Genomic DNA, 11,682 nt, shown 5'->3' with positions numbered 1-11,682 from the left:
AAGGAAAAAGAGTACAACATTCTATATTCTTTAATACAAAATGTTCATCACATATTCTATTTCTCCCCCTCATGTAAACTTACATCATTAAGGTGACAGAATCCGAATTTGTAAGTCATTTGCTCAAAAGTTTTTCTTGGCAAAAACTTTACAATTAGACTTGTCATATTTTCAGATGAACGAATTTTTGGATATCTATATCATCTTTTCAATTGAACAATACACTATTGTCTTCATATATGGTTGTTGATTCCATCTTTCTCGGGGATAGTCACAAGTTTCTTGCACATGTTGAATTATAAACCTTAATCAAACATATTCACAACTTTCCTCGTAATTTTGTATGATTAGACGATGTTGCTACTATGGTTTGTTTCATATACCTTCATGAAACCATTGTGCTACCACATGTGAACAAACATCTTGTTTGTGAGCAACCATTGTGATATTGTAAGAATATGTAAAATAACATGCATATCCATAACCCATTGGTCTAAATCTGAATCATTTGGATGGAATAAGCTCATATTCGTAGTACCCTTAAAGTAACGAAGTATATGTTTTACTCCAAACCATTTTCTTCTTGTAGTTGAAGAACTATATCTTGCTTAACAAATTTATAGCAAATGCAATATTAGATCGAGTAAATTTGTTAAGCAAGATACATTAGTGTTTCTATGACACTAAGATATGGTGCTTCTAGACCAAGAAGATCTTCATCATTTTCTTGAGGTCTAAGAAGAGTCTTTATCAACATCTAACGACCTCACAACTATTAGAGTTCATAATGGACATGACTTGTCCATTTAGAACATTTTAAGCACCTTAATCATATAAGCCTCTTGATGTATAAAAATACTTTTATTTAAATACTCAATTTCTAATTTCAAACAAGACTTTGCCCTTCAAAGATTATTCATCTCAAATTCTTTCAATTGCCTTGTGGGCTCATTAGTAGTTTCAACGATGTTTATGTCATCTACATAAACAATAATTATGAAAAATTGATTTTCTAATATTTTCATATAAATACAAGGACAAAAAGGATTATTTCCATATCCTTATTTTAATAAGAACTCAATAAGATGGTTATACCACACACATCCTTGCTTTAATCAATAAAAGAGCATGTTCAATTTTATTGCATAACCCTCTTTAGAATTTGTCTTGTTGGGCAAATAAAATCCTTCAGGGATTTTCATATAAATATGATTCTCAAAAGAACCGTACGAATAGGTTGTAACATCATTCATTAAATGTAAATGCAAACCTTGTTGTGCAACTAGTATAATCGAATATTGCAATGTTGTTGCATCCAATACTAGTGAACATGTTTTTTCACTAATCAATACAAGGTTTTGTGAATAACCTTGAGCAACCAATTATGCTTTGTATCTAACAATTTTATCATTTTTGATTTGATTTTTGCGCAAAAATCCATATGTACCCAACAAGTTTCACAACTTCAGGTGTGCGAACTATACGTCTAAAAACCTTTCGTTCAGTAAGCAAATACAATTATGCTTCTTTGCATATTTTCATTTTGGCCAATCTTTTCTTCGCCAACAATCTTCAATGATCATTGCTTATTGATCCTCATTGTCATTCATACCATTCATCGCCATGTTATAAGTAAAAGTTCCGTCAATGTTAACTTTATTTTGGTTCCATATTCTATGATTCATGACATAATTTATTGAGATCTCATCATTTCAACCATTTCAGGTACTTAAGGTTCTTCTGGAACCGAACCATTAATTATGTCAAATGAATCTTTTGGAGATTTCAACCTTTTCGATTAGGTCATTTTGCATATTAACTCACTTTCTCATTCAAGAATTTTTATCTTTGGAACCAATAGGTCTACCACGCTTCAAACGTGTCCACATGAGTTTTTCAACCTTTTTTTTTCACATCATAATAACTGATCATGTCAAAAAGTCAATCATTTTGATTTGTAAATTTCTGATTTACCATGACATGCATTTCAATTGTACTAATAAACTTGTAGTACAAACTATAAGAGAATGTTGATAATTTCTCCAATACACTTTCTTTTTCAACTCAATCATAGAGATATAAAGATATTTCATATCTTTTTCATTGTTTGTCTCAATATAATATCCATTTAGACAAATATCATTGAAACTTAATAAGTTTCTATTCAACTTCTTGGTAGAAGTATAGTAGCTCTTCTAGAGTCTTCAAATATATTTGTAGTACTATAAATAATAATAACATCGATGTCTCACATTATCAAACAAGAGAAAAATTTATTACTCTTGAGAATTGTATAAGTTGTTGCACTATCAATAAGGCACATTCTTTTGGTACTAGTGCAAACATTCGTTTTTCATATAAACGTAAATATCAATATGAGAATTTTTTTAACACTCTCATAATCAATGAGGTGATCAATGCTTCCATTTGCTTTAGCAAAGAAAAGAACAATATCAAGATGAGTAGAATCCATATGGCCATAATTAGAATCACCATCTTCATAAGCAAATTGTGTTTCTATGTTCTTCTCATTATTTGTAAGATGCTTTGGTGTACAATAAGTACAACTCAAATGGCCTTTACCACCGTAATGATAATAATACTTTCATCTTTTTGTCAATATTTTCACATTTTCCTTTTCCTTTTTTTCACATTATTGTGCCACTTCTGGTGACAAAATGTGTCTTTGAAATTTTCTTTATAACCATGTCCAAAATCAAGATCATGATCACGATAATGAAAATATAAATCAAATGTTGCTGCATTCACTTCTGGAAATGAAGCAGAACCAATTTGGACAGGTTTCATGATTTTCTTGAGGTCAAAAGCTCATTGCTTTGTTCAGCCATACAAAGGCATGAAATAAATTCATAATATTGATTGCTGCATTCACTTCTAGAAATGGAGCATATTAGGCCGATCTCATGATTTTTCATCAAAAGCTTTATTGCTTTGTCCAGCCAGCCATACATAGGCATGAAATAAATTCACAATATTTGTGAAATCTCTTTTCACAATATTTTTGTGATGTTGCTTAGATGCTTTATTTCTTTATTTAATGGTATCCCAATATCCATTGCATCTAAATATATTTCAACATTTAAAATCCAATATAAGGAATTCTTCCTTGTAATATCAAGGGTCACAAATCCAAATTTTGCAACATTTCGTGTGTTTAGAACTAGCACATAAAATAATTATATTAATAATAATAATAATAATAATAATCACCGTCAAAATAAAAATAAAAATAATAAGACGAAGATGAAAATTGATAAAGTTAAATAATTCTTATCACAAGAGGAAGAATATAAGGTAAAATTATAATTTGAGAAAGGATTAGAAGGAGCATGGATTGAGACACGCATAACACTATCGTTATAGAGAAAAAGCTTCCACTAGTCCTCAATTGGTTGGAGCATCGTGTTGATAACGTGTTATGAAATAAAGTGTGAATAATAGAGAGAATAATAGATAATAGAGAAGAAATAATAGAGAATAGAGGATATTATTGATAGGAAGAATACTATTTATAGATACAATAGATAATCCATAAAGGAAACAAATCAACTTAGTTAATACAAATATTTACCATAAAGAGTAATGAATCATAAGTAAATGTATCAAATTAATGGACAATCATTAATTCATAACACAACTGATATTTTGATATAATCGAGGCAATAATAGATTTTAATCATTATTTTATAAACTAAAATAAGATCATTTATAAAACAAAATTCATGGATATTTTACAAAACAACAATGTTGTGAAAAAAGTAAAAATAGTTTTTCTGCAATTAATATATTTTAATATATTGTAATTGTTCATTAAAAATTTTAAATCAATTTTAATTTTTTAATTTGGCGATAAGTTTAAACAAGTAATTATATATTTTTTACTGTTTATTAATAACTATTTAAAACTTTATTTTACAAAAAATGAGTTTGACTATATATATTACAGTATACTATAATAAAATTGATAATAAATAATAAATGATAATAAATATAAGTAATAATAAATAATACAAATAAAAATAAATAATAATAAAAATAATTCATAATAAATATATAATATGAATAATAATAATAATAAATAATAACTTATAATGATATACATAAACAACATCAACAATATGGTAATAAATATAACAAATTACAATAAAATAATTCATAATAGATGATCATTGATTATAATAAGTAATAATTGATAACAAACCATATAAATATATAAAAAAATAAATTAATTTGTTATAAATAATAAGAAATATACAAACATAAATAACAATAAATGATAATGACTATGTAAATATAAAAAATATTAATATTAATAAATCGCTATAAATATATCATTATAAAATTATAACATATATAAATAGCAATAAATAATGTAAAAAATACAATAAAAAATAATAAAATTATTCTTAATAAAAAATAATAAATGATAATATATATATATATATATATATATATATATATATATATATATATATACTATAAATATACATAATAAACAAATCATCTATAACAATATATAAAGAGATACTCTCTTTTATGTCTACATTTTAATATTTCAGTTTTACCTTTAATTATTATTTTAAAATTAATTATTTTAAAAATATTTTACTCTTAACCTTTATTTTAAAAACCTCTTCTGTATTTAATGATGTGTTTGGATCTGCATGAGTATTGTTCATGCGGATGGAAAGTGACTTGAAAACGCATTTGGATCTGTTTGTTCACAGGTGAGTTGTAAAATTTGACACTCTCTAAAATGAAGAGATGAACAGAAAAAGTAGTATTAAAATTACTTTATTATCCCTATCTTTTAAAAATTTAATTTACTTATATTTATTAGTTTCTTTTTTCCCGTGAACTTATGTAGGAAAGATTCTTGCACACCCTGCATAGATTCCTACATATTACATGCATATAATAATTAGTATTATATATTAAAAAATATATAATAATTATATATTAATTATATGGATATTGATAACGCTGTATATTATTATATATATAATTTTAATTATTATTATAATAATAATAATTAATATTATTATTCAAATAAAAATCTTTTGTAAATGAATTAATTATATAAAATAAAATAAATTTAAATAAATGTGGAGATATAGATTAAATAGTCTATGTTATAAATTATTATCATTGAGAATAATAATAATTTATTTTAAGTTATTAATGATATCAATAAATTATATTTTTCAAATTTTAAATAACATTTTTAATTTTATTTTAATATCATTTCTTCTATTTACATTGAAGGGTAAAATGATAATCATACAATTTACTCTATTAAAAATGATAATTTATTAAATTTTATCAATCATACACAAACTTTCATAAATTTTTCACTCATATCCACTCAAATCATATCATCTTTCCCTTAATCCAGACAACTTCATCTTTACCTTCAAATCAACTCAAATAAATGCAAATCTACACCTCACTCCAAACACAACATAAATGTTATTTTGAAAATTTCTTTTGTGTACATATCTTTTCAAATTTTACATTTAACAACTATTTTAAAAATTAGTTACATATATTTCTTATTCATTTTAACTCATTTTTTTATAAAAATTAAGAAAATGTGAATATGCACAATAACACTTATATTTTCGCTAGTACTAAATAATATAATATAAATAAATTTTTGCAAGTTGATAGATTTTGCAAGTCATATGAGATCATGTATAATGAAAATAATGATCTAACCTAATCCAGCTTTGATATTGATCTATAAAACCATGTGGGGTGAACAATTAAAATCATTTTTTTCTGCAATCAATATATTTTAACATATTGTAATTACTTATAAAAAATATTTAAATTGATCTTAAATTATTGTCAGAAACTGTATCATTAGCTTTGATAGTTCTACACGATTCAAGATTTCAGAATAATGATTCACAAAGTGTAATAGGGATTTTAGAAGTAGATTTAAATCAACCCTTTTCCCTTATTTATCTTGTTCCAAATTTCACATTAACTTTACAAGATTTTATAAATCATATAAACCTAGAAGTACAAACGATAGGTTTTGGACCCAATTGGATGGGTGAAAATCTACATTTAGACATAACCTTCATAGGAAGAATAAGTAACCATATTTCTTCTATGTATAGAATAAACACTAGACCATTAGAAGAAGCCATTAGCTCTTATGGTACACAGTTCTTGCCAGCTCAAGCCAGGCTCAAAAACTCTTTTTTTTTAAAACACATATAATCAAGAAAATATGTATGTAAAGAGTGTCGCAATATGCAAAGTATTCCTCAACCCTCAGAGGCAGATCAAATGGGACTTATGGCTCTGTTGGCTCTTCTGGCCATAACCTGCCCGACATTCAATGATATTTTCATAGAAATCTAATATTTTCACCCCAAGACATTATATTTACTATGTAGAAAGAGTTATTGAAACATAATTAAACATTACATCCAAACATATTTTATAAACTTAAATTTATATTATAAATATATTTTATTTTTAAAAAAAATTCCTGTATTAGATGGATATAAATATTTGAAACTTTTCAAAAACAAGAATATATAACATATGATAACACATTCAATATAATTGTTGTTGTATTTACAATATATTTATTTACTTATTATTTATCCTTTTTAAAATCTAACTATGAATACAAATTCATAAACTTTATAAATATTTACAATTTATCCATAATTTTTATATGTTATTTCTTACTATTAAATTGATTTAAAAAATTAAATTATTTATTAGAAATAAAAGTTGAATTACTTATTATAGATAATGTAACATCTTATTTTAATAACTTAATACTACCAAAATAAGACATTTCATTATGAACATTTAGAAGATAGATAAATCAATGTATATCATAAATTAGTACATCCTTATAACATAAGACTATAATAATATTACTTATATACATTCTCAAGCTATTATACTATAATCCTATTACAATATTATACCTAATATGATCTAAAGTCGCTCATTGCCTAGACATCAAACTCCTTAACATTAAGAGGTCTCTCTACACCTGTATCTCCATCTGCTCACACTAATAAGGTGATCATTGCAAAAGAAGAACATAATACACACAAACAACAACAAAAGAGGGGGTAAGCTAGTTTATTAAAGCAATTATCATATCATAGTTAAACTTATTACATAATAAAATAACATATTTCAAATATTCATAAAAATATATACCAATCATACAATTACAGACTCTCCAGACTCAATTATCCATATTTATGCATTGAATCAGATATAAGAAGTTGTGCACCTTTCATAAGAAATGGATTACGACAAAGGCCCCGACTCCACTTAGCCTAACCAACATGAATGGACTGGGTAAATTACTTATGGCATCGCCAAATTATGGGTTACACCCCTAATTCCGACATAAGAACCTCCTTCAACTCTCACCACCTAGACCACGACACTTTATATGAGTTTGTAAACCTGGTAGAGTATAGGATAACTTCTGACCAACATATATCCCAAGTCAATGCATAACAATATACTATAAAGGATTTGCACTTCTTCCTTAAAAGCACAACCCTTATACAACAAACAACTTAAATCAACTTGTCTCGTTCTATTCCATTAAGTTCCACTTTCACTCTCTCAAAACCATCAATCTTCCTTATAACACAATTCAGAACTCTTTTCACCAATATTTCCACTTCATACACTAATCATTATCATAATATAACTTTCCCTAAATAAGTTTACGAATATCATAATAAGATTCCACAAATAATAAATTAAATTATTTCATCACCTTAGCATGACTTACTCTGCATATCATACACATTTATCATTCTTTAAACACATTTTAATATCAAGATCAACCCAGTACCACAACACTACATAAAAACCTACTAACTCATCAAATAAGAATACCCTTCATAAAAGAAAAACCTAAAGTATAACACAAACATTAGAAATTAACTGGTCTAACTACAGACCTCAAATCAAAGATCCCACCAGTCAAAGTGAAGAATCATGTGTCTAGGATCAGTTGTCAAAATTCCAGCTCGATCTGATGATTAACAAAGCGGAAATCTTCATTTTACTAAAAGGAACACATATCAGAAAAGCAAGGTGACGTCAAAGTGCGTCTGACACTCAACCTCTAGAATTTATTGACTTCTAGCTCCCGACGGTCCAAAAGTGGCACCCAACGATGCCAAGTCAGGGGCCTAATGCCCAACAACACTGTAATGATGCCTGTCATTGTATCAGAAACAACAATTTGGGGGAAAATTGACTAATTGAGCACCTTTCCTTTGGCGTTTTTTATTCCAAATAGTTTTAGAGAGTTAAAAATGATACCCAATCACTCAAAACACATAATAGACTTTTCCCCAAATCAAGACCAAACACAAATCAAAATCAATAGTTCAACATACAACTCATCAATTCAACGAACCACATCAAACAATTCAACATACAACTCATCAATTCAACAAACCATATCACTATGAACTATCAAAAATTCAATAGAAAACTAGCTTCCCTTGCCTGACCAAACTACAAAAACAACCCTAAGATAGTTCAACACTTTTAGCTCCCTATGATGCTTTATCTATATCTAGGAACAACACAAAAGAACGATCAGAACCTACCATTACGATGATTGATCAACAAAGACTCATATAGAAGATTAAAATAACACATGTAAGCAAAAAAGTCTCACATGCGTCAGAAACTAGAAGAAGACTAAGGAAAAAATGTTGAAATTTAACTTACGTGAACGAAAGAACTGATCAATCCAATTTGTAGATCTCGCCGCGAGGATCACTCCTATAGTCTCAAATCTTCAATCAGGCGAACAGGAAGGAAAAACCCTTAGAAAAAAGTCAAAGAACTCAGAGAAGTGGTTTCTAGAGAGATGATGTGCTTCAAAATATAAAACTCATTTATAATAATTATATTTATGTTAAAATCTTTTAATATTAAAATAATCGAGTCTCGCTATTTTTAAATCACTATCAATTTTAAAATGTCATTTTTAGGATCTTACAAAAAATATATGATGACATTCTTTTACACAAAATTATTTATTTATTAAATGTATTTCAAACTTAACACATTATATTATTATATATAACCATTATAAAAAAATAAATAATAATAATTTAAATTAATATATATATACACAATTTTGATAATTTATTATTATTTACTACTTTAATTATTATTATTACTATTATTATTTAAAAAATAATAAATAAAAATTAATGAATTCTATAAAATTTACTTTTATTACTAAATATTAAATATTAAATATAATTAAAAAAAATAGTCGTGCATTTACTTTTATTACTTTCATTCTAACTTTTTGAGCTCTAAACAAGTGAAAAACAATGGGAATGTAACAGTTCTGAAGGAGATTTTTATGAGCAGTTCTAATTAGGACGATTCTGGTTCTGTTTAGCTTTCGATTTTCTTTGAAGATTCTGCCAAAAAGTCTTCATACTCCTTTTTAAGTTTCTCCATCTCTTCTTTCACTCCTGCTACATGTATCTCATCCTCAATCAGCTCTTTTACGCTCATTCTTCGTTCCTTCAGCGCAGGCAAAGAAAAACAAAAAGAGTATAAATAACATATTTCAATTTCTTTTTTTAAAAAAATAAATTATCTTAATCTGTATGGATGTAACACGAAGAATAGTGATTCAAACACAATGAGAGATTCAACAATAAAAAAGGAAGACGCAGAGGCTGATAAGAAGGAAGATGGAACATTGATGCGAAGGAGGAGCTACGTCGAGGAACACCGAAGCGGAGGAGCATCAATGCCATGATCACTAACGCAAATCAACACTGACGCCGCCGACAAGCACCGATGTGGATCAACTATGTCACAGACCAATGAGTGAACACGGTGAAGATGAAACTTTGTGTGGTGGTGTGTAAAAATTGAAGGCAAGGTAGGGTTTGTATGAGTCTGCAACGAGAAAGACCAAGCACTTTGCAGGACTTAGGTCGTTATTTTCTTCAAAAGAAAAATAGAGAAAAATTAAATTAAATAAGGAAAATTAATTATTTAATTTAATTATATTGTTAATTAACTTATTTTGACATGTCTAATGTATAAACAGTTTTATTTTTTTAAAGCTTAACCAATCAATTTAGGATGACAAAAATATTCATGTTTGCTGATAAATGTGGATAAAATTTATGACGGATAATTAATATTAATGGATATTTATTATCCACGAATATTTCAATACATGTTTATAAACGAGTTAAGTATAAATATTATACTATCTAAATTCATGTTACTCACAAAAAATTAAAATAAAATTTAATTTATATTTTATTAAGTTAAATTAAATTAAATTTATTAGATATTTTATTAGATTAAATTTAACTAAAATTAAAATTTAATATATATTTAATTTATATTTATATTTATTTTTTTTAATTTAATTTAAATTTCATTTTAAAAATTTATAAAATATAATTTTCTTTTTAAATATTTACGGGTACGTGGTGCATGCTGCTTGTATAAAACTCACAAGAATTGCTAATCGTACTTTACATATATGACCACGTAAGAAGGTTTTTCTTTTTTATTTTATGGTGGTCAAAACAATAACAATAGATGAGCAACACATTTTTATGTACAAGTTAGTTGATGAATTTAAACGTCAAAAGGACCTATTAATTTGAAATTGAAGGAGTATTAGTTTGTGTACTTTAAATTAAAAACACAACAAGGGTTAGGGGAAGTTTTGTAAATTTATAAAACACAGGTGGTCATTACATTTGACCTTCTACTTCATAAGTGTGTTTGAATGGTCTTGCTCTATAATTAATTATTCTCAATACAATTTTATTTTTTTCCCGTAGTAATTTTAAATGTGGTTTTTTTTAATTAATATAATTTTGTTTTTTTCTAATGTTGCATTTCTTGCACATATTTAGGTAGGTTGCAAGTAGGGATATCAAATAAATTTGTTTCTAAATTGTCAGTTATTTTCGTTTTAACAAAAAAAAATTCAATTAGGTAGGGGATGAGTATGAGAATATGTATATCTGTTCGTTCTCATACTCGTCATAATTCTTATCTCTGTGTTATATTTTTGTCTCTATTTATTTAAATGATTGAAATATTTATAATTAATTAAGTAACATTGGTTTTTTGTTATTAATATGATTTTGTTTTGTTTTAATGTTACATTTCTTGCATACATTTCGGTAGGTGGCAAGTGGTAATGTTTATGGATGGAGCATCATAGCAGTTTTTCATTGACCAAATAATTTAGGTTTTCAGAAGTTTGATAATTTTATGTAAATTTCATTCATACGTATATATCAATGTGAAATTCATTCAATTTAAAACAATTATTTAATTTTATATACTAATTAAATAATTGTGTGTTTTAATTATTTCATTTCAGCATCTAATTCTTTTAAACTCAGAAAAACCATTTTTATAGATAAAAAGTTTAGATGTATAAAAAATAAATAGAATTTTGAAAATTAAACAAAACTATTTTTGCAATAAAGGTAAGCCAAACATACCTTACTTTTCATATGAAATTCTTTCTTAAAAAAGTAATAGCTGTCATTTTAATGCCGAAAGCCAAAGTTTATAGTAGACTAATCTTTCCTATGAAAGGCGTGCAAAGATATCTATAGAAAAAAGTGCAAA

Source organism: Vigna unguiculata, chromosome 5, assembly GCF_004118075.2.
Source record: "Vigna unguiculata cultivar IT97K-499-35 chromosome 5, ASM411807v1, whole genome shotgun sequence".
NCBI classification, from domain to species: Eukaryota; Viridiplantae; Streptophyta; class Magnoliopsida; order Fabales; family Fabaceae; genus Vigna; species Vigna unguiculata.
Note: the sequence above shows the minus strand (reverse complement) of the source record.